The following is a 20,315-nucleotide window of genomic DNA, read 5'->3' as shown; positions in this document are numbered from 1 at the left end:
GATCAAGTTTATCAATTTTGTTTATCTTTCAAAGAAACAGTTCTATGTTTCATTGATCTTCTCTATTGCTTATTTTTTTAAGGCTCTTTCATTTATTTCCACTCTCATCTTTATTATTTCTTTACTTCTACTGATTTTGGACCTTTTCTTTTTCTAGTCCACTTAGGTGCAAGGTTAAATAGTTTGATTTTTTGTTTCTTTTTTTTTTTAATGTTTATTTATTTTTGAGACAGAGACAGAGCATGAATGGGGGAGGGTCAGAGACAGAGGGAGACAGAGAATCTGAAAGAGGCTCCAGGCTCTGAGCTGTCAGCACAGAGCCTGATGCGGGGCTTGAATTCATGGACCTCGAGATCGTGACCTGGCTGAAGTCGGACGCTTAACCGACCGAGCCACCCAGGCACCCCTATTTTTTTGTTTCTTGAGATAAAACTGTATTGCTATAGACTTCTCTTTTAGAGCTGCCTTGGCTGCTTCCCACATATGTTTGGATTGTTGTGCTTTCACTTTCATTTGTCCCCAGGTATTTTTTTACTTGCTTTGTGATTTATTCAGCAACTTGTTTAGTTAGCATGTTGCTTAGCTCCCATGTGTTCAAGTTTTTCTCCAGTTTATTTTTTCTTATTGATTTCTAGTTTCATACCATTGTGGGCAAAAAAAATGCTTAATGTCAGTCTTCTTAAATTATTGATATTTGTTTTGTGGCCTAACATGCGACCTATCTTGGAGAATGTTCAATGTGCCCTTGTCAGGAATGTTTATTCTACTGTTTGGGGATGGGATGTTTTTTCTACTGTTTGGGGATGGGATGTTTTATAAATATCTATTAACTTCAGTGGGTCTAATGTGTCATTTAGTGCCACTGTTTTCTTCATGATTTTCTATCTGGATGACCTACTCATTGATGTAAGTAGGGTGTTAAAGTTGCCTACTATTAGTGTGTTACTGTCAATTCCTCCTTTTATGTCAGTTAATGTTTACTTTATATGCTTAGGTGCTTTTATGTTTGGCACATAGATATTTGCAGTTAGATTTTCTTGATTTCTTAATTATGTAATGCCTTTGTCTCCTGTTCAAATTTTTATAATACATCTGTTTTGTCTTACTTAAGTATTGCTACCTCAGCTTTCTTTTTGTTTCCATTTGCATGGAGTACCTTCTTCTATCCCTTCACTTTCAGTCTGTATGTGTCTTTATGTCTGAAGTCAGTCTCTTGTAGCAGCCTCTAAATGGGTCTCTTTCCTTTCTTAATTGATCTAGCCACCCTTTGTCTTTTCATTGGAACATTTAGCCCATTACGTTTTAAGTAATTATTGACAGGTATAAAATTATTGCCATTTTGTGAATTGTTTTCTCGTTGCTTTGGTAATTCTCTGTTCCTCTCTTCTCTTGTGATTAGATTAGGGTTAGACTTTTAGTGTTTTGTTTGGATTTAAGTGAATCTATTATAGGTTTTTGGTTTGTGGTTACTATCAGGTTCATATAGATCATCCTATGTATAGAAGTCTATTTTAAGTTAATGGTGACTTAAAATACATTGTAAAAGCATTATATTTTTATTCCTTAGCTCCATGTTTTGTTTTTGATGTCCGATTTTCTATATTTTTATTTTGTGTATCCCTTAATTACTGCAAATATAGTTGATTTTACCGGTTTTGTCTTTTAACCTTCATACTAGCTTGGCAAGTGGCTGATTCACTGCCTTTATTATAGGTTTGCTTTTACCAGTGATTTTTTTTTCTTTCATAATTTTCTTCTACTTGTGGTCTTTTATTTTCCACTTAAAAGAAATGCTAAAGGGACCTCTTTTAAGGCCGGGTTAGTGGTGATGAGCTCCTTTAACTCCTGTTAATATGGAAAACAACTTATCTTTCCTTCAATTTTGAAGGATAACCTTGCTGGGTAGAATGTTTTTAATTGTAGGATATTTCTTATCAGCATTTTGATTTTTTTTTTTAATATTCTGAGAGAGAAAGACAGAGTGTGAGCAGGGGAGGGGCAGAGAGAGAGACACACACACACAGAAGCGAGCTCCAGGCTCCATGCTGTCAACACAGAGTCCAATGCAGGGCTCAAACCCACAGACCACGAGATCAGGACTTTAGAGAAAGTCGGACGCCTAACCAACAGAGTCACCCAGGTACCCCTCCTGTCAGCACTTTGAATCTATTGTGTCATTACCTCTGGCCTATAGGTTTCTGCTGAAAACTTAGCTGATAGTGCATGGGATGGGGCGGGGGGGGGGGTGTGGGTTGGTTCTAGGAGAAATGTGACTAGTTGCTTTCTTCTTGCTGATTTTAAGATTCTCTCTTTATCTCTTAGTTTTCACGTTTTAATTATATATCTTGGTGCAGACCTCTTTGTGGTTCTCCGTGCTTTCTGGACCTGAATGTATCCTACCCCAGGTTAGGGAAATTTTCAGCTATTTCTTCAAATAAATTTTCTGCCTCCTTTTCAGTCTCTTCTGCTTCTAGTACTCCTGTAATATGAATGGTAGTATGCTAGATGTTATCCCAGAAGTCCCTTAAACTATCCTTACTATATTAAATTCTTTTTTATTTTTGTTGATCAGCTTGAGTGATCTCCACTACCATCTTCCAGATAGCTGATCTGTTGTTCTGCATCCTCTAATCTGATTCCCTTTAGTGTATTTTTCGTTTTATTTAATCTTTAGTTCTGATTGGTTCTTTGTATTTTCTATCTCTTTTTCAAAGTTGTCACTGTGTTCACCCACTCTTCTTTTGGGTTTGGTGAGCATCTTTACGATCATTACTTTGAAATTTTTCTCAGGTAGATTGCACATGTCTCTTTGATTTAGTCCTTTTTCTTCGTTCTTTTGTTTGGGACACTTTCCTCTCTCTCCTCAGTTTGCCTGACTCTCTGTGTGTGTTTCTATGTATTAGGTAGATCAGCTACATCTCTTAGTCTTGGAAGAGTGGCCTTATATAGAGAGTGTCCTGTGGGGCAAAGAAGCACGATCCCTTCCTCACCCAGCCATCAGAACTAGGCACTCCAGGGCTGGTCCCTGTGTGGCTCAGCCACGACTGCTGCAGGCACACTGGTGGACAGAGCTGGCCTCTGCTATGGCTATGGGGGCACCAGTCCTGGCTGAGGTCACTCAGTAGGAGTGGTCAGCAGGACCTGCTTTGGAGAGGCAACTGCCAGGGAGGGTAGGTCAAGTGGTGCTAGCAAAGTAGATGGAATGTGAGAAATAGCACCCCCTAGTGCTGGGCTAGAAAAGAAGGGAAGTAGGAAAAAAGGCACCCAGCAGGCCTTCCCTTCCTGGAGACATTTCCTTCACATACTACTCAGGTGATTTCCAAACTGCTGCCTCTGTGCTGGGTCTCAGAGTGACTTTGGGCTCTTTAAGAGAAAAATCTTGTGGGCACCTGGGTGGCTCAGTTGGTTAAGCCTCCATCTTCGACTCAGGTCACCATCTCACAGTCTGAGTTTGAGCCTCACGTTGGCTCTGTGCTGACAGCTCAGAGCCTGACCCCTGCTTTGGATTCTGTGTCTCCCTCTCTCTCTCTCTGCCCCTCTCTTACTGGCACTATGTCTCTCTCTCAAATATAAATATGTAAAAAAAAAAAAAAGCAAAAGCAAAATCTTGATATCCTATAGCCCTGTGACTCTCCTAGAGTTTAAGTCTAACAGATTTTCAAAGCCAGACATTACGGGAGTTTGTCTTCCCAGGGAAGGGGTTCCTCATGTGAATCTTGAATGATCTGCTCCTCAGGCAGGATCGCTGCATTTTTTATATCTGTCCTACTCATGGGCTGCTGCACTAGGGGTGTAAGGTCCTGCCTAGATCACATCTCTACCCCCCCCCCCCCCCCCCCCGCCGCCCCGCCTTGATGTGGCTTTTCTTTACATCTTTAGTTGTGGAAGAGCTGTTCTGCTAGCTTTCAGTTAATTCTCAAAGAGAGTTGTGCTCTATGTATAGTTTTGGTGTGTCCAATGGGTAAAGGGAGATCAGGATAATTCTTCCTCTGCTATCTTGATTGTAACTCTTACAATCCTTCTTTAATGCGAGGCAAAATTTACCAGCTTTTCTTTGTTGGGAGATTTTTTATTACTAACTCAATGTCCTTAGTAATAATGGGTCTGTTCTTATTTTCTATCTCTTCCTGATTCAGTCTCGGTAGGTTATGATTCTAATAATTTATTTTAGTTTGTCCAGTTTGTTGGCAGATAGTTTGTCTCCTTTTCCATTCACAATTTTGACTTGACTCCTTTTGTTCCCTTCCTTAGTCTAGCTAAATGTTTACCTTTTTGTTTAATAAAACTAAGAGTTGGTTCTTTGAAAAGGTAATCTTTTCTATTGTTTTCCTGTTTTCTATTTCATTTATTTCATTTTTTCCTTCTGCTAACTTTGGGCTTAGTTTATTTTACATTTTCTAATTCATTGAGGTATAGAGTTAGCTTGTGTAGTTGATGTCTTTGTTTATTAATGTGGGCATTTATTGTTATGAACTTCTTAGTTCTTAGTTTGGCTGCATCCCCTAAGTTTTGCTATGTTGTGCTTCCTGTTTTGTGTTTCTCAGTATACTTTTCTATTTCCCTTTTAGTTTCTTCTTTGATCCATTGGTGGTTCAGGAGAGTGCTGTTTAACTTACAAATACATGGAAATACTCCACTTGTTCTCCTATTGTTAATTTCTAGCATGTATACCATTTTTCAAATTTATTTTTTATTTTTTTTAACAAGCATACCATTTTGATCAGAGAGATACTCAGTGTGATTTCTATCTTCCTGAAGTTGCTAAGACTTTGTTTCTATTGCCTAACATATAATCTGTCTCAGAAGATGTTCTATGTATACTTGAGAAGAATGTGTATTCTACTATTGTCAGAGAAAATGTTCTGCATATGTCTGTTAGGTCCATTTGGTCTATAGTGTTGCCCACATTGACTCTTTCCTTATTGATTCTCTGGATTATCTAATTATTAAGAATAAGATATTAATTTTTATATTATATGATTCTTTCAGTTCTGCTTTTGCCTTATATATTGAGATGCTCTAATATAGGGTAAATACATATTGCAATTGTAACATCCTCCTGTAGGACTGACGACTTTATATAATGACATTCTTTAAAAATGGCAAAAGAGAAAGTCTTTCTTGTCTCATAGATTTATAGCTACCCCTGCTTTTTAAAAAAATTATCTTTTGCTTGAAATATCTTTTTCCATCCTTTCACTCAGTCTGCATGTCTTTAAGGTTACAGTGAGTCTTTGTAGGCAGACATTGTATGTCTTTTGGAGAACTTAATCCATTTACATTTAAAGTAATTATTAATAGGTAAGGACTTCGTATTGCTGTTTTGTTAATAGTTTTTCTTTTTTGTAGATCCATTGTTCCTTGCTTCTTATCCTACCCAATTTTGTGTGTTTGATGCCTTTTGGTATCAGTTTGCTTTGACTTGATTATCTTTTTTGTAATCACTACAGGCTTTTTCTTGGGGTTACTAAGAGGCTTATATGAAATATCTTAAGTTGTTTTCAATTTATTCTCATTTTAATTTTGAGAGCACTCCCTATGTTTTCAACTTATACTTTTCACCACATGTAGGTTATTGATGTTATAATTTATATATTTTTAATCTCCTATCCAAAATAATTCAAAATATTATACTTATTTTCATTGCCTTTGTTTTCAAGTTTTAAACTAGTGTTGTAAGTGAATTATGTACAGTTACCATATTACAGAATATATACTTGATCATATATTTACCATTACCAGGGAAGTTTTATACTACCTTATGCTTTTATGATATAAACCATCCTTTTTCTTCAGTGAAAAAATTCCCTTTAAGACCTGTCTAGTCTTAGAACTCTCTCAGCTTTTGTTTAAAAAAGCTCTCTCTCCTTCATTTTTGAGTAATTTCTTGGCCTGGTATAGAATTCCTGGTTTATAATTTCTTTCGAGATTTTGAATATATTATTCCATTCTCTCTTAGCCTGAAACTTTCTGTTGAGTAGTCTTATGGGGGTTCCCTTTAGGTAAATTCTCTTTTCTCTTGCTGCTTCCAAAATTCTTTCTTGGTCTTTGACTTTTGCCAACTTAATTAGAATGTGACTTATTGGCGCCCTAGTTGGCTTCAGTCTATTTTGGATCCTTTCAGCCTCATGGATTTGGATGTCCATTTCTCTCCCAAAATTTGGGAATTTTCAGCCATTAGTGCCTTAAATATACTTTATCCCTTTCTTGCTCCTGGGATTCCTATGTGAGTATTTTTGTTTTGATTGTGCCCTATTGGCCCTGTATACTTTTTTTTTTTTTTGCATGGTCAAGTCTGCTGGTGAAGCTATTTAATTGTTCAGTTCATTCAGTGTATTTTTCACTTCTAGGATTTAATTTTTTATGATTTTTATTTGTTGAACTTGTTCACGCATTGTTTTCCTAATTTTGTTGTCTTCTTCTGTGTTCTGTTAACTGTCAGACACTTCAGAATAATCCTCTTAAGTTTAGTGAACTACAAGATCTCCATTTTTTAGTGTCATTTATTAGCGCTTCATTAGTTGCCCCTAGTGGTATCGTGTTTACATTTTTTAGTGATTTATGTCAGAATCTGCACATTTGAGTAAGTGGTCTCCTCTTCTAGACTGGGCCATACCACTTGACTTGATTTTCTGCATTTATCAGTTTGTAACATCTTTGAGCAGGTGGCACTTGCTATCAGGGTCTGTTTAGGTGAGGCTTCGAATTAGTGTTTCTGCTTAGATGAGGCCCTTCACAGGTCACAAGTTGGAAAGAGCTCTGGTTAGGGTTGTGTCAGTCTGGAGGCTGCTCTATATTCCTTTGCCTGGTCAGGCTGCAGACTAGTCTTTTGAGGGTGGGAGGAATCAAGTCAGACCCGCAAACTCAGCTGTCTGGACAAATGGCTCCACGGATACAAAGCTGCTGGTGATGTTCTCTGTTCAAGTACTATTATAATCAGGGCTGGCGGGCACACTACCAAGATTAGGGGTTTCAGCCACCAGGACTGGAGGCTCTATTCAGCAGTGGGCAGAGCTGCAGCTGAGCTTTCCTGCACAAGGAGGTGTAGGCAGCCAAAGAAAAGGTCCCAAGTCTGCTTAGCTCCCCAAGTGAGAGTCTTACCAGACATACCTGTGCATCAAACTCTCTGGCCAGATAAGCTCACTAGTCTGTCTCCACAGATGGGCAGAGCCACTGGCTGGGCTGTTTGAGTGCTGCCGTGCCGAGACATTTCCCAGTTATCAGAACAGGCTTGCTGGTTGGGCAGGGCCAGGAACTGCATTCAGTATTGGTCTGGGCTAAGAATTAGCTGCCTTGCCAGGGTGAGGAGACCAGACTCAGAGTACAGCAAGGATCTTCATCTGAGTTCCCAGATCAGGCAGACCTGCATCCTGCCTCATTCCCTGGTCAAACTGCGCCACTGTCTTGGCCGTGCAGATGAGTGAGGCTGCTCCTTGGGACTTCCACCTGGGCATTGCTGGTAGGAGCCATTTGGCCAAGATCTGAATGCTGGTTGTTGCAAGCCCTGCAGATTCTCCCATGATCTCCTTGAGGTGAGACCAAAGTATAAACTCCCCAAAAGGGACCCACTGTCCATGATGGGCTCTCTTTTCTTACTGGACGGCTGTAGGCTTTGGGGAGACCTCCCAGTGTGTCCCTCCCTCGGCTGGCATAACACCGATGTGTAACTGCTCCTCTTATCCTTCCAGTGAGGCCTGTCTCCAGGTCTTTGGTGCAGAGGTGCTTCACATTCTAGAATGTTTCCATTGATGTCTCATCATGAATGGTTTTCAGTTCTTGTACAGTCAGGAGCTACCTATGTCACCTTCCTGGTGACATCACTCCTACCCCATAATTCATACCTATGCAGCCATTTCTGCTCTTTTTACATATTCACTGTTTCTTCCTGCCATTTACCATCCTGTGTGGCTGGGAGTTTCCTGATGGCAGTCCGGTCTTCTCATTCTTCATGTCTCCTATTACAAGGTTCCGGAAAGATAGATGGCTCACTCACTGTTGTTAGAAAGTTGTTTTCTTTCTCCCTCAGAGACCAGGTGCCAGTAAGCAAGTGTAACTTCATTAAGAACTTAGTTAATGCTCTGTTCACACTGAAGTTTTAATCTTCCAAAGAATGTTACCAGGGAAGCTTGATGAGTAAAACAGGCCATGAAAGGAGGGTAGCATTCCCCACATCATTCAGCAGGAAGGTTGTAGATCTGAGAAATAAAGAGGAAAATCTCACTTTTTTGGTCTTGGAGTTTACTAAACCCACCTTGGCATAGGGCACTTAGGGTTCCTTTTCCTTCTGCCTAAAAGTCAGTTTCTCCTGTTCGATAACATGCTTTTAAAACCTTCATCCATCAGGTCTTTGCTCAAATGCAAGTCCTTCCCTGACCATTGAATCTAAACTGGCATCTTCTAGTCACCCCGGATCTTAGTATATTTTTTTTCATAAAAAACTTAACATAATCTGTAACACTTGTTTCTGTATTTCGTTTGCTTATTTATTGTCTGAACCTCCTCGAGAATTAAAGTTCCATGAGGCACGGATTATCTCTTTGTTCACTGCAAAATCCCCTGTGCCTCAAGATTATTGGCAGAATAAATGAACTGGGGGAGAGAGTTAATAAATGAATTAGGGAGGAGTGTGTCTGAAACTGTGGTTCCTGCATGGTGTCAGCATCAATGGGGATCACGAGCATTTCATCATTCTTAGAAAGGCAAAGCCTTACCCTAGACCTTATGAACCAGGAACACTGGGGGTGAGGCCCGGCAGTCTGCATTTTACGACTCACCAGGTGCTTCTGATACCTGTTCAAACTGGTTGGGCTCTGTATCTCAATCCTCAATACACAATTAAGTCACCTGGGCTATCTTCTCAGAATGCAGATTCTTGTTCAGGAGGGGTGGCTGGGGGTCAGGGAGCCTCCATTTCTCACGAACTCCAGGTGGCGCTCGTGCTGCTATCCACTCGCTTGCCAAGAATCTTTGCTGTCATCTGGGGAGCTATAAAATGTACTGATGCTGGTGCTGCCCTTCCACATTCTAATTTAATTGGTCCGGAGTACAGCTGGACTGAGTCCTTTGAAAAGCTCCTCTGGCGATGCTCATGTGCAGGCGAGGCTGAGAACTGCTGCCTTCAAGGAAAGGCACGTGCCTCTTCAGAGTGTCACTGCCTGCGGCAGGTGAGAGGCATTCTGATTCCTGGTCTGAAGGCGTGTTTGGGCCAGGGTATTCCTATGGTTTAGGTACCGTGAGACACAAGACCTGAGTGTTTTTTGAGAACACCCAGAAAATGAAGGCTACAGGAAAGCAAACTCAAGAAGCTAGAAGCTGTGGGGGAAGTCAAAACCCTCCGCTTACTTACCCACCCTAGATGCACAAACCCATCCACTTGGTATCAGGATTTGATGATGCTCACTCGATGCAGATCCAGGAATACAAAAACCAGTGATGTTTTGTCCTGAAGATGTTTCAGGGATTACGTTAGCCGGCCAGGTTAATTAAAAATGACTCCGATAATTAGTTTTGTATGTTTAGTTTCTTTGTTATTAGCTCAGGCGCTTTTCATAGAAGGGACAAAAGATCGTAAATTAAACCTCTTTTGGCTTCTCTGTCCCTCCTCTGAACTTATGTTCTAAAAAAGTGCATCATGCATTCAGAAGGTTGTCTAGATTTAAAATAAATCATCCTTTCAGCATACACAGCTCCAGATATGTTGGGTTATACCTTGAGAATGAAGAGACATAAAAGTGCTGTTTTGTTTTGTCTTTTTTTCCTATTAACATGCCCAGTGGGACTTCTTTAAGAGGTTGATATTTATTAGGATGTTGCAAGAATGCTATCCAAAATGAACAATGAGAAAATAAATATAAATACCTCTCCTAATAAGATTTTAAAGAAGTCTTCCAAACAAGACACAGGAAGTGGGCTGTAACCCTGAATCACTTGTTCTGAGGTCTTGGGTGGAGCTTTTTCTCTGCTTTCTAGGCTGCAGTGAGGGTTATAAGGGTTCAGCAGGAAAAAAGCTCTGGGAGGCAAAACCATACCCTTTTTCTGGGACTGATCCCCCACCCTAGTCAAGGAGGCCAGCAAAGCGAGGACTATATTAAAGGATACTGTCCAACTTGGTCATAGTTGTTTCACAATGTAGATACCATATAAACCTGGCTAATTCCCTCTCCAAAAAATTAGAAAATTGGAATAAGGGGACACAAAGTCTGGGAGTTTTAAAGGTACTTAAATGACATCAGTGAAGAGCAGCGCTCTGCTATCGAAACTTCTCAGGTAATAGAAATGTTCCATACCTTGTATTATCCAATAGAGTAGTGCCATGTGGATAATGAGTATATGAAAGGCAGCTACAATGACTGAGAAACTGAATTTTTAATTTTACTTAATTTTAATTTAAATTAGCAATTACATTTAAATTTAAAATTACATTTAAAATTAAATATAGTGTATGGGGCTCTGTGCTGATAGCTCAGAGCCTGGAGCCTGCTTCAGATTCTGTGTCTCCCTCTCTCTCAAAATATAAACACACATTTACAAAAATTAAAAAAAATAAAAAATATAATATATATATTGTATTGGACAGCATAGGGCTAGAGTTCAATTTTATGGCCTTTGGCTTCCAAGGAAACCTCCAGAGCCTCTTTGGGTATCTCCTTTGTCAACTTATGGTTCTTTAGCTGTTGCATCAATTTTATGAGATACCCCAGGAGCTTTTTGATAAATCCCCAATTTATTTCCTTTTGATAAATCCCCAATTTATTTCAACTAGCCAAAGGAGCCCTAATTAAGAGATTACATTAATGGAAAGCTTAAATACTGTTCTTTTGTAGAGGGAGTTCTGTCCATCACATTAAAACCATACAGATGTGAAGATTCTGGACCTATTCTTCTCCATGGGTATTCCCCCAAAGTAGGAAGTAAAGGTGGAATAACTCTCTACTTAACATGTCACAGGGCTACTTGCATAGGTGGAAGTGCCTCACATGGTGCATGACCTTGAGCGTTTTTTCCCACAACATGAGCTTTGGTTCCCCCCAATCATAAGGGGGGGGGCTTTTTAATTTCAACATTGTAACTGTTACCACATAATAGCTCATCCAGTCTTCTCAACAAGTTTGTGAGGTAGATGCCCTTACTGTCACCATCACCATCAGGACATCACTGCTGTTCCTTAGCATTTAGAGATACCAAGAATCAGAGGTGAAGTCAGTTGATTCAGATCCCACTGTTAATATGCAGAGGAGGCAGAATTCACAACCCGGTCTTCTGACTCCGAATTTGACTCTTAGTCGAGAAGAACATCTGTATCTGTTTTAAAATTTTACGGACACAGAAGAAATACCATATGTTTTAATATTTTGGAGAAAAAATGTGAAGCAAATAAAGTTCTCATTTTAAGAGAGGAGAAGAGCAAGGGTATCACTCTTTTTTGGGTATGGATTTTGAGGTGTGTTCTTCAAAGTTCTGTGCTTGGAATGAAGCTTGTAATATAAAAATGGACTAAAAATTATGGGGAAATCTAGAGAATGTGCCTTAAAGGTAAGCCAGATTACTGTTCTATGTTTAATTATAGCCAATTCTTTTGGCATCTAGTATGTTCTATTCTCACTAAGTCCTTACCACAGGCCAATGGGGTTAATACTAAAATTCTTAGTTTCAATATGAAGTTTTGATAAAGGTTGACTGACTTGTGCACAATCACAGAAGTTGGCCAAGATCTGCCTGACTATACAGCTCAAGTTCTAAGCGATGATTTCTTCCATGTGAATTATGAATCTTTAATAAAATTTCACCATAATGATTCACCTTGTTTTACTGGCACTGCATACATAAAAGGAGCCAGTGTCCACAATGGGCATATCATAGGACTCCTAGGGGATTAATGTGATGGTGACAAAAACACTGGCATGAGATAGCTCAAGGTGATGTGAGCCTCCACCATACCAGCCTCTCCTAGATATTTCTTCTCTGATGTTAACATTGAAATGCTATGGCTTTTCTTAAACAGGGGACAGATAACTGCCATTACACTCTTACTAGATCCCATCTGATAGAATGTACCTTATCCTTTGTGGTAATACATAATCAAACTCACAACCAGAAAGAATAGAACTGGTGGGATGCTGAATTATTCTGACTCCTAATACTGCTATTAGATAAGATAAAGGCCGAAGAACAGTCTGTATGTGCTTATCTCCTCTAAGCATCATTGATGTATTGTATGTGCAGAATTCAAGAGGATGGATGAGAGGTTAAGTATTACATTTTCTCATTAAAGGTTACAGTAACCTATTACAAGAAGACTGTAACTTAAGGTATGTGGCTGAGGAAGAGCCTGTATTTGGACCAAAACGAGATCCCCTCCAGAAGGTTCTGATTTATCAGAGGCCTTGTGGGGCACTGTGAACATTTTTTAAACAGCCCAAGCCAGATGAGCATGTGTGAAACTCATGTTGAGGATGCATATGGGAGACTTAGGTTTCAGGTCAAGAATGACTGAAGGTTGCTCTCAGCAACAGGCTATCTTGAATATGGTTAGCCACCCACTATGGAAGTGGGATTTCAGAGGTTAATGATGACTTTATTGGTAGTCCAGTGCTGGGGATTATTGATCTGGCTCTGGTTCTATTCATCGAACCTACCATATGATCTATAATAAGGAAGTATTGGACTGAAGAGTTTCTGTCAATATTAAGAGCTGAGTTCATATGGCTTTTTTCATTTATAACTCATTACCAAGAGGGAGAGGCGGTCACAGGTGGGGTGACCAGGAATGTGGACAAACTCAGATAATGACATATTGGCAAGAATTAGAAGGCACTGTGATGATTAGCTAGAAGGAGAGAGACTGATGGGGAAGAAAATAATTATTTTTCAGATTCAAACAATTATTTTTAATATTCCTACAGAGCTAATTATTCACTAATTAAAATGTTCAGCTTGACACAAGATTAATGGGAGAAGCAGATTAAATGGAGATTTTACCTAGATTGAAAGTGATTTGAGGACAAAGAGCCATGTCTTTGTCATAATTGCAACGTGTAGCATTATGGCAACTACTTCATCCAATGTCAACAACTGTTTGTTGACAGGAACTATACAAAGTGACTATTAGGCAAGAGACTTAATAGGAATCAGAATTGTCTGAAAATTAGAGCTGATAACCAACTGAAGAAGTCCTTATGTCACTAGATATTTATTATCAGAGTCTGGATAGCCACCTGTCAGGTGATCTGTCCACATGAAAGATGCCTAGATAGGTACTTTTCTGAGTTTCCACAGTGATATTGTTAGTAACTAACGGATACATCAGAGTATAAATCATTCATTGTATATCATCCTTGAAGCTGATTATATTATTGAAGTAAGTTTAGTATCTGAGTAGCAAGGACCCTGAAGAATGAAGGAAAACATTGGCTGGGGAGGACATAGTAGGGAAGTCTAGATCCCTGATGAAAAAATGTACCTTTATAACAAGTTGGTTCTAATATTGCCCAGAGACTTGATATCTTCCCCCCGCCCCAGCCCCCCGCAGGACCTGTTTGGCTACTCAGCCAAGGTCTTGGTGGGTTATCTTTCACTGAGTCTGGTAGGACTGAAGGACTCCCATCTCTACCAACTAGACATGATAGTTGTCATTTCTCTCATCAGGCTTTTTTCCTTCGTTGAATCGAGAGTTGAATAGGTATCTACTTACACTAACACACGTATATATCCACCTACCTGCTTGTCCATGTATCCCTTTCTCCCTCGTTCCTTGAAAGTGCATTATAGTGGGCTTCAGGTGATCCATAAATTCCATTCCATTTACAGAGTCATTTAACCTCTGTAAAACAAAGGTCTGATGAGTTTCCACCTGGAGTCCTTTCCATTCCAAATGTAACATTTGCATCATAGGCACAGCACAGGAGAAGTGAACATATAAAACCTATTTTCTAATTCAAGGGAACATTAGATCTGGATTTGGAGAGTCACACAAGTGATAAGGCAACAACCAAAGCCACATGACTAGGCAGAATATGATTGTGTTGAAAGAAAAGGGGGCAGTAAGTTCTGCTAAGGGTTATGAGAGGGAGGAGTCACAGGGAGGAGTTCCTGGAAAAGTTGTGTAAAAAAACAGGCTTCCTATTGATGAGTTAAATTGACAGAAAGGATCAAGGCAGAGGGTGTCCCCAAAATGGTGGAGGCAGCATACTGTGTATAAAGCCATGAGTATGCACGAAGGTGAAGAGCAAATAGGTGTTTTATTTTATATAAACAAGTTATAAAGATACTAGACATTTTCAAACCCTTTAAAAATGATTTTTTTCATCTTCAAGAGAGAGACAGAGACAGAGCACAAGTGGGGGAGGGGCAGAGAGAGAGGGAGACCCAGAATCCCAAACAGGCTCTGAGCTGTCAGCACAGACCACGAGATCATGACCCCAGCTGAAGTCGTACACTTAACCGACCAAGCCACCCAGGAGCCTCACAGATACTAGACATCTTTAAAGTGCCAGGTTCAGGATGTAGGGCCTCCCAATCAACATACTGGGGCGGAGGGGGGGTTGAAGGTTGAACAGAGCAATGCTTTACAAATAGCTTTTTGGAAAAAATAGCCTGAAAGCCTGGAGGAACATGGACTGATTGCATGGGACAGAGTTAGAAGAAAGAAACTAGACAGAGATGTCTCATTCTAAGTTCGCTATTTTTCTGCTGGAAAAAAACCCCATCAGCTTCCAATGAACTGCCTTTTATTATGACACAAAAGCCATAAAAGTAGTGATGTATATAAAAGCAGTGCAGGATGTTTTTAGTGGCTTTATGAAATAAAAACAGCAGTAGATAGTTAAAATTGGAATGCCCTGCATCAGGTTATAACCATCTGAGTTTGGAAACTTGGAACAGCAATGTAATCATATTTTTATAGCTCTAGCGTGGTCTTTTCACTCAGATAACTGAACTATGAGTGGGTGAGAAGGGAAAACCCAGCAAATCAATGCCGTTAAATAGCAAAAGAAGAGAGCCTTTGAATTTCAGTGGCCATGCCCATTATGAGTTTGATAAAATAGTTTCCTGAAACCAGAAATATGTATACTATGAATAAAGTTAAGATTGATACTTGGGAAATCAAGTTCTTTAACAAAATAATGTAATTGGTAGGAAGCTACCATACCAAGTGCTGTGACATCTGTGACTTCATTGTGTACCTATCACAATTCTGAGAAGGATGGTTTCCACAAATTCATAGATGTGAATGCTGAGGTTCAGAAGAGCTGACACATTTGCCCATGGTCCCACAGTTGAGACAGGGTATCCCTGGATCGATCCCAAGATGGATTGTAAGCCTCATGTCTGCAATGCCATGTGAAAATTTTCACAAACTTCACTCATCTGTGAAGATTCAGTGTCTTTCTGAAGTTGCCACTGTGGCTTTTAGACTGGAATGTTTCATTTGGTCACTGTGGCTGTGAAAATCCTGCTCAGATCTTTTAGAAAAGAATCCTTCTTATTCATTAGCAAAGTTATCTGTCTAGAGTCTTTTGTTTGCTAGGGATGGGAGCAGATCTCTCTAGAGGTTATACAATCAACAGAAGAGTTGTTTGCTCAAGACAAATGATTTGCTTGGTGTAGTATGTTGTTATGGCAGAAATGTGGACATTAATGGATAATACACTGAATGATTTAGGTGATGAAGATTTTCTTTGATTTTGCCCCCGAGTCCACCCCAGCGTGGGGTTAGTAAAATGGTATACTAAGTTAAAAAAAAAAAAGTATCATTTTAAGGAATGAAGGAAAGATGAGGCATCTGAATATTTAAGATACTTTCACAACTAACTTGTATTACCCTCATGGCCGAAGGGAGAATATGAGGTCTGGAGTGGTCACGCCATGGTCCATGAAAAGCAGCTCACATATTGAAAACTAGGTCAGGCTAACTGTTAAATCTATACTTAAATGGCCTCATTAAACCCTTTCTGTTAGAAGTTCTTCTAGTTGCACATATTACAAAGAAGGTTTTGACTCAGTAGCATTCAATGCTATTTCTTCATGTGTTATGTAATAGAGAAAATAACATTTCATGTCAATCACCATTTTGGAGTAACTTCAGGAAGCTATAAGAAATAAAGAGGGAAATATGAGAATAGAAGGGTTGAGATTGAAATTATAGGCTCTATGGTCAGTCAGGGTTTGCCTCTTTCCTCCTTGATTTCTGTTTGAATGATAATTTCATCTACTTGTAAGAGGACTGTGAGAATAGAATGACATTATGTGTGTGAGCTGCTCAGCTCTGTGCTTGGTGCCTACCAGAAGTCAAATCACAATAGGTGTAACAGTAATCCCTATATCGTGTTATGTATTGAATACTTATGTTCCAGGAATTGTCCTAAGTGACTTATGCACATTAATTCATTCAGTCCTCACTATCACCCCTTGAGGTGTAGGTATTATCATCTCTTGCGTGAGGGTGAAGTAATGGAGGTACGCAGATGGTCTCACAGCCATTAAGTGGTGGATCCAGTGGTAGGACTCCACAGCCCATAATCATAAATACTATGCTGTATGGACCTTCTAGTAGTTACAGAAGACCACGGTGGGAGAGGAAGTGCCCAGTTCCACAGTGAGAGTCCAAATCTGGAAGCCACTGGAAGCCAAGCCAGGGAATGCTTTGGGGCATACAGAAGGGGCTGCATCCCAACGAAAGCATCAAGCACAGTTTTTAGATGTAGGGTTTAAGATAGGTACAGGGGAAAAGACAGGAAAACATTCAGGTAACAGGTCTATAAAAAGAATAATTTAAACTCTATTACAGATATTTGTTGAGTAACCTCTCAATCATTGGGTTGTGGCCAACCTGACTTCCCATCAACTACACAGCATGATGCTGGTGTAGAGTTCAGATGGATCTGCCTCAGGTTCAGCTCTGCTGCTCATGAGCTGTGGATTCCACTTCTCTGACAGGCAGTCAGTCAGTAAATGCAGTTATCCTACCTCACAATGTTGCCTTGATTCTAAATGAGATGCCATAAATAACATGACAACAGAGTGACTGTCTATAGGAGGGTTTCAGTAAGTGTTGGCTGCCAGAAAAGGTCTGTGCCTTGGGTTACAAGTGAGACCTGAGTTTACCCAGCCAAGAAGGTCTGCCCATAATGCATGCCACTATCAATCATGATTTGCAATTCTTGCTCTGCACAGCTTTTAAGTATCTAGACCCATGTTAAGTTCATCTAGAAGACACATCCTACATTACCTTTGGAGATTTCCTTTATCTCTGTTTTTCTAAAATTCTTACAATTTCTATCATGGAAGAGTGTGTTTAGTTTTTTGAAGGGGTACGTTTTCATGAGAACTGCCTTTAGGTACCTTTGGAAAGGCTCTACGATACCACTTCTCACCTGCTTATGTGACATGAGGCACCCCAGTAGAGTTGCTAGATAAATACATATGTATTAAATGCATATGTAACTGGGCATCTTGCATGTTAAGTATAAGTAACGTATTTTGGATATACTTTCAAAATTTGTTGTTTATCTGTAATGCAAATATAACTGGGTATCATATTTTCATTTGCTATGTCTGATAGCCCTACTCTTAAGGTTCAGGGAGCTCCTTAGGGGTGGAATATCAGTTTTAAAATCAGATCTGGGGGTTCAAATCCTCATTCGGTCACATATTGGTTGTATAACCTTTCACTCTGAGGTAAAAAGTCCTTATGTTAACCAGGATAATTACAGATGAAGACACTCAGAGTCACTAAAAAGGTAGGGTGAAATAACATAGGCCAATATGCTTAGTACACCTCCCAGAGCATAATACAAGTGCCACATCTGTTAAAGTAACTTTCTGTGCTGTTAAAGCACTTTACAAACAGTGCTATTCCCTAAAACTGTACAGACTCATTTTTACTATTTTTTCTCCAGGGCCATACAATGGATAGGTGGCAAATTTGAGATCGTAACTCAAGTGTTCAAATTCCTACTCCAGAGTTTTCTCTGATGTCCCACTCTCTCTCCGGAAGGCTCTCTCACATGAATAATTGTCCCCAGTTAATGGGAGGAAGATTCAAAATGAAATTTATACCCACAGTTTGCAGTGTGGTCCACTGCCATGGCTTAGAGTCCTTAAGAGCAGGATTCTTCAGGAAAGCATTTTTAGCTTTTAGGATTTTGTTTCTAAGGATGGAAAATTCATTTTAGGAGAAGGAATGCAGGGTATAGTGGTGTTGGAGCCAGGATCAGTCTCACCCAGCATGTGATCTACAATAGCACCAGTCACTACTCATGAACCATGGATACTCTCATGCTTGGTATTTAATATATGAACTGAAGGTATGTTATGCCTGGTTACAAAGGAGGATGTTGAAGGTTGGTGGAGTTATGTGATCTTTTCCCCAATCACACAGCTTGTAAGTAGCAGAGCTAGGATTCAAACTCAAGCATGACTTACACCAAAAGCCATTTTTTAATACTGCCCAAGGCTACTTCTGCTTGCTTTTCTAGTTTTTCTGAGCAGCTATAAAGAAACAAAGCATCTGGTTCATGAACCAAGAACATGCCTCTATGGACCTCCCTCCTTACCCTTACCCCCAACCCTTAAAAGGGGAGAAATAGGGACTTGTGAAATTTCCACAGTCCCCTTAGGGACAGCAGCCAGGAATGCTTCATGGCTAGATGCACAATGCCTCAAGTACTCAGAATTTCATTTCCTCAGCCACAAAAGCCATTCATTGCCACCATGGGCCCAATATAGCTGGTCCCTTGTTCTAAGCCTGAGAAATTCTCTCGGTATCTTACTTCTCAGGGAGAAGGGCCATGCCAGGCCCTGGAGGTACTAATGATGGAGAGCAGCAGATTTGAGATGTGCCAGTCTCATTTATAACCATGTTGTGGGCTGGAGAGAGAAAGCAGGTCATGCTGATGAATAGTGATTTACCTGCCCAGCTAATAGCTACTTGTTGTAACATGACCTAACCCATGCTCAGAGCACAGGGTGTTCCGATGCAGCCGACAGCAACAGCAGAAAGACCACTTTGCATATAGTCTGAGAGTTAAGTTTCTGGGTCTACCAGTTAAGTGCATCTAGATAACTATCACCATAGATCCTATCATTGTTAACACTTACCCATTACACAGCAATTTCCGGGCACTAGAGAACAGCTTAAACATCAACAAAATGTAGCCCTGTGTCTCATATACGCCCCCCTCCCAAAACAAAATTGGGAAGAGATAGACCCTTACTGTGAGAAGTGCTCAGAATACAGGGCACGCAGCAAGAAGGAGATAACTAAGTCTTAATGAGAAATAATGCTTTACTAGACTAGACTCGTTTACTAGACTAGAGGACATGTTCTGCAGAAAGAGAATACCTGTAGAGAGTAATATCAAGATGGTGACATAGGTTGTTCCTGACTTTAGGCCCCCTCATGAGACAACTATCCATGGCTAAGACCCTACTGCAAAGATCTTAGAACACAGGGTAAGACTGAAGCACTCACCAGGAACACAGAGACTGAGACAGACAACATTAAAAGAATAAGAGAAGAGGCTACACTGACAGCACTGCCCTTCCCCACTGAGAGGGCCCCTCTGAGCCAACAGCTCCTCCAGTGACAAGACAGCCTAAGCTGGACATCCAGCTCTCCGAGCATTGTGGGTTGCTTTTCAGGAAGCCCACTGTGGTCTCACTTTATATGAACTGTGGGGTAATCTGTAGGACTTGAGCACTGGGTATCAGAGTGCACTGGAAAAGGATGGTAAGGCTTACAGCAACCATGCTCAGATCCTGGCCGACTGAGCCCCAACTGCAGTGGCACCCGACTGTAAATCCCAGCCTGAGGCATTGCTCATCTACAGGGCCAACAGTGGCCCAGTCAGATGAGAGAACTCAGCAGGGCACAGGTCTGCCAGAATGAGGACCCCAGGTAACAAGCAATGCTGGCCTTGAAGCCAGTTGATTCTGCCTGGGCAGGGAGGCTGATTCATAGCTGCAGCTACTTCTGAGTTTAGATCCCTTCCCTGCCTTACCAGGAAACATCTGCCCATAGGTAGAGCTCTGCCAGTGCCCCTATCTGCCCAGGGAGCTTGGTACACAGTTCGGCCTGATTTTGTCTCCAAAGAGCCTTGCCAGTGCAGGGGCCTATTCTGAGGCCCCACTTGGGTAGGAAATCTAATTTATAGCCTTTCCCACTCTTGAGTACTGCCTCCACCCTGCCTGACCAGGAAGTCTATTCAGAGTTCCAGGGAATCCATGTAGTCTGTCCTGCAATGCTGATTATAGTGGCACCTGAATAGAGATTCCAGCTGTCTGCCCAGGTAATGTGGTGCATATTTCTGTCCAGT

General features: G+C 40.5%; 2 long non-coding RNA genes across 2 annotated transcripts in view; one reads left to right on the top strand and one right to left on the bottom strand.

Annotated features, from left to right (window-relative positions):
• The window catches only part of LOC109494907, an 801,993-nt gene that overhangs the window by 779,074 nt on the left and 2,604 nt on the right, over positions 1–20,315 (top strand). The gene's annotated exons all lie outside the window — the stretch shown is intronic.
• LOC111558022 overlaps positions 11,017–20,315 on the bottom strand; it is a 56,929-nt gene continuing 47,630 nt past the window's right edge. The window contains exons 2-3 of the long non-coding RNA XR_006590428.1: positions 13,717–13,819; positions 11,017–11,301 (exon numbers count right to left, since the gene is read on the bottom strand). This is a non-coding gene — a long non-coding RNA (uncharacterized LOC111558022). The remainder of the gene's footprint in view (positions 11,302–13,716; positions 13,820–20,315) is intronic.

Source organism: Felis catus, chromosome E2 (assembly GCF_018350175.1).
Source record: "Felis catus isolate Fca126 chromosome E2, F.catus_Fca126_mat1.0, whole genome shotgun sequence".
Classification (NCBI taxonomy): domain Eukaryota; kingdom Metazoa; phylum Chordata; class Mammalia; order Carnivora; family Felidae; genus Felis; species Felis catus.
The sequence above is the reverse complement of the archived record's forward strand: the minus strand, read 5'-3'. Positions and strand labels throughout refer to the sequence as shown.